Genomic DNA, 4,509 nt, shown 5'->3' with positions numbered 1-4,509 from the left:
GGCAGTGGGGATATAAATACAAATAAAATATAAATCTTTCTTCAAGGAATTTGTGACTTGTAAGAGATGGATATTCACAGAAAATTGCAATAAAATGTGAAAAGTACTATAAAAATATCTTTGTAAACTGGTGTGGGTATATAGGGGAGGTGAAATTTTCCTTACTTTAAAGATGTTTGGGATATCACTATAATATGAAATAAATTTCAGGTTGGAAGAGAAACTGTGTAGCGCTACTGAGGTGGAAGGAGAACAGATGTCACAATATCAAGATATTATGAAGGACCATATTAAGTCAGAAAGAATTAAGGCTAGTGAATTAGTAAGAGCACTCACGGATTAGTGGGGATTACAGAAAATGGTACAAGTCACTATCAATATTAACTCTACTATTGATACTATCGATTCTATAAAATTTGGTCATTTTACAGAAGTGAAAGCAAGTAAAGCCAAGGATTAGACAGACTTCTACAATGTATAACTGAGTAAGTATTGGTGCTCTTACAGATGAATAAGAGGAGTTGATAGGGAAAAGAATTTTTTCCTAAATTTAGCAGTAATCATTTTACCTAATTACAAATGTAATGTTTTCATTGTAGAATATTTGTAACAGGTGTGCATCAGAGCAATCTGGTATGATTTATGCAATTTTAGTGTACATATACCTCCTGATCTGTGAATGTGAGTGTGTGTGTGTGTGTGTGTGTGTGTGTGTGTGCCCACACGTTTATTAGTGGGGATGTTCAAAGAAGCTCACTGCAGCATTTTTTTGTGGTGCAGGAAGGTAGGGTGGGAGGCAACCTGAGTACGCATAAGTTGAATCCATAAATAAAATATGCATACAATGAAATTTTAGCTTACAGATAATGGCAGTTTTTTTTTTTTTTTAATATGTCCTGTATTGTGGTTTGGTATTCTTTATTCTTATCACAAAACTGGCCCATGTGACTGAATTGTCTAATCCATGACTCACTCATGTGGCCACTGTGCTCCAAAATCTCATTACTAGAGTTTCGTTGCCATTTGATGTTATGTGTAGCATGGATGTAATTTGTCTGGAAGCTTCAATGACTACTAGAGTGGGTCCTGGCCTCACGTTCATAACCCTCCCCCCCTTTTTTTATAACCCAAATAGTTCACATGCAACAACCTGCCTTTTTCTCTGAGCCCCCATCAGTTGCCTGGTGTCTGGTTCTCATAAAATTATCCTGACATTCACAAAGCAAATGTCCTTTCAGTTTTGACTGCAGGGTGAGGTGACCCACCAGATGTGGTAGTCTGGTATAGTCTGAAGGAAGCATGCAATGTTTACATTAACCTTTTCAGGCCCTTTCTCATGTGGGGTTAGCAGCATGGCAGTTAAATAAAGATGCTTAGTCATCCAGAATCCTGTAAGCACTTGACATCATGTCAAGTAATGTACTTTACCCCATGTGATTTGGCCATCCTGGACATGGCAGAAAAGCTGCCTGGTAATAAAAACCCAATGGTTTTCAAGAACCTATCTATGTCACAACATTATTCTCTTTTCCCTTTGGTATTATGCTTTTACCAAACCTCATTATGAGGTGACTAGCCACTAAGAGGAGGGGGATGAAAATTTCATCCTAATTTTATGAATTTCTGGACTGCAAACAGATTTCTCAATTACTTACCTCTTGGATTATGATCTTGAAGACAGAGCATTACAGATCGGGAGACTAGTAAACAATGTCCCTTCAAATTGTTGAACAATTCACTAAGAAAACTTTATATTAACAGGAGAACTCTCTTTTATATTACAATAAATGATAAACTATTTAAGCCTGCCTTTCTTAGTAGTTTATTCCAATAAAATACTTATAGAAATGACTATATTTAAAACTTTATGCATTTATTTCCCTAAGAAATGAAAGACAAATCTAAACACCTGCCTTTTCTTGGTTAAAGCTTCTGATTTCACTTAAAATAGCATGTGGTTTTCTTAAAACTTGCTATTTTTCTCCATATTTCCCTTCTAATTTATGAAAAAAAGAACACAGAAGCTATTAGTAGATATAAATGTTCCAACAGCTTCAAGGCAACACAAATATTTTACAAGTGTGAAATTTGTCATGATGTTCAAGTAATGAAAAAAACATCATGAAGATTTTCCTTTGTAAGCCCTTGTGACAGCTAAAAAGTAATAATTCTTATTAATAAGTGAGTCAATGTGTCCCAATATGTGTCCAGGCCCACAACTATTATGTCAATAAAGAGCTAATCAGTTTAAAGTGCTATAGGCAGGGACTAGCATACAAATGTAAAGATAAGAAGGAAAGGGGTCTTCCTCTCTCCTATTGTGAGTTTTTCCCCAGTAGTGACAAGCTTTGAGACAGCCCTCGGCGAATTCTCTTACATTTGTACCTGTCGGAAATGTCTGTCCTCAAGCTTACTCTTATCAGTGGACCATTCTAGAACTGTTTTTACTCCACTCTAATATTCCCAGTGAATCTTGCTGCCTTTGCAGTGTCTTACTTTGATTAGGGTATATACTCCACCATTCTTGACAGGAAGACTGAGGGTGTGAGAAAGAAGGAAGATGGACTAGGGGAAGACAAGGTAGGGAAGTCACATAGATTTTCTACATTCTGTCTTGGTTGGGAAATAAACAGCCACAAATTAGTATGGTTAGAAGATTTCTTTCTTAAGCTGGTATTTAAGAACATAACCATGTTGAACATATATGCATATACGCATATGTGTTTTTGTCTATGTGCTGTGTATATTGGTATCTACAGACAGCATGTTGTATGCGAATGTGATCATGAAACATTTTCAGAATATTGGCATTACAAGTGAATGAGAAGACTAAAAAAATCATAAACTCTTGATAACTTTCTAAAGTCGTATTTGGGGACAATGATAATGATGAAAGATAATTATAATTTATCCAGTATTTCTGCTATGCCTCCTGTTTTACAGACCCTTTTAAACAGTCCTCACAATAGCCCTCTTCAAAAGGTACTGTTATTTGCATTTATTTTACAGATCATTGACGTATAGCAATACAGGATTTTGTTCCCAAACCTGCTTCTTTATTTCCCTCCAGCTCACCCTCCAACCCATGGAAGAAATTCTTTTTGTTGATGGAGTCAAGAGACAAAGGCATGAGCAGCAGAATTAACTTCATACCTTAGGCTATGAGAGCCCGCCCCACAGCAGCTAGCAACCCTGTAGGCACTCTACACTGAAGTAATTGGCAGTACTTGAAGTATTCTCCTGCAGAGCACTCCAAGGCTGGACATCTCTCAAGGACAGGGCCCAGTCTTGGTTGGGAAGAAAGTCCTAGACCAGGACTGGTGGATTAAGGAAAGAAAATCAGAGACAGAAAGAAATCTACCCATCCAATAGGAACACTGCATGGTTATAGGAAACTTGGGGGTATGGTGAAGACCTCTTTTGCAACATCTTCAGGACCCTGGCTGAAGATTTAATTCTCTAAAGGTAAAATTATTTTCTTTCTAAATACACACTATTCCTGCAAGCCATCCCAGATGTTGCCAACATAATGGAAAGAAATGAAGTAAATTATCTATAATCCTACTACATTGGGCAATTTCTAATTTAAATCCAGGTATGTCTGATTCCAAAATCTATGTCTTTAAAACCATGTTGCATTGTTCACAGAGTACACAACAGACAACTTGTGTCTCTATTTATATCTGCTATTATAAATAGATGCTTCTTGAAATATTAGAGAGAAAACTCCTGAGAAATGAGAATGTCTCATATATACCAGAGAAGCACTTTCAAACTTTTTCAGTTCCCTACAATCTATTTTAATTTATCCAATGAGGAAATACCTAAATTATATCTGTTTATAACCTTGAGTCAATTTTCTATGAATAACACCATTCCAAAAGAATTGATATTTTCACTATTAAATGTACATAGATACCCATATGTATAGAGAAATTGATAGTAAATAGAGAGATTAGAGAAGTAGATGGAATACAATTGTAACCGTTGGCAGAGAAGTAGAATCTCAAATCTTGCCACGTAGCAGGAACAGATATTTGCACTATACCAACCTAGCCAAACACTTTTGTTTATTTGAGATGAATTTTAAAATATATATACTTACATTTTTGAACCTGGGAATTACATTTGCTTTAGGAGTAATAGCTGAAAGAATTTATTTTTCATAGATTTATCCTTAGAGAGTGTTATAAATATCACTATTGCTAGTTTTTACTTACTTACTTATTTTTATTTAAAAATTTTTTAAAGATGTATTTATTTTAAAAGATGTATGTATTTTAAGAGAGAGAGAGCGCATGATTGGGAGGAGGGGCTGAGGGAGAGAGCAGACAGAGAGGGAAAGAGAGAATCTCAAACAAACTCCCCACTGAGTGGGGAGCCTGATACGGGGCTTGATCCCAGGAATCATGACCTGAGGCATAATCAAGAGTCCAATGCTTAACTGACTGAGCCACCCAGGTGCCCCACCAACTGCTAGTTTTTAATTGCATGCTTCCCTCATTTTAC

The sequence above is a fragment of the Zalophus californianus genome, chromosome 5 (assembly GCF_009762305.2).
Source record: "Zalophus californianus isolate mZalCal1 chromosome 5, mZalCal1.pri.v2, whole genome shotgun sequence".
Taxonomy (NCBI): domain Eukaryota; kingdom Metazoa; phylum Chordata; class Mammalia; order Carnivora; family Otariidae; genus Zalophus; species Zalophus californianus.
This window is presented reverse-complemented; position numbering follows the sequence as displayed.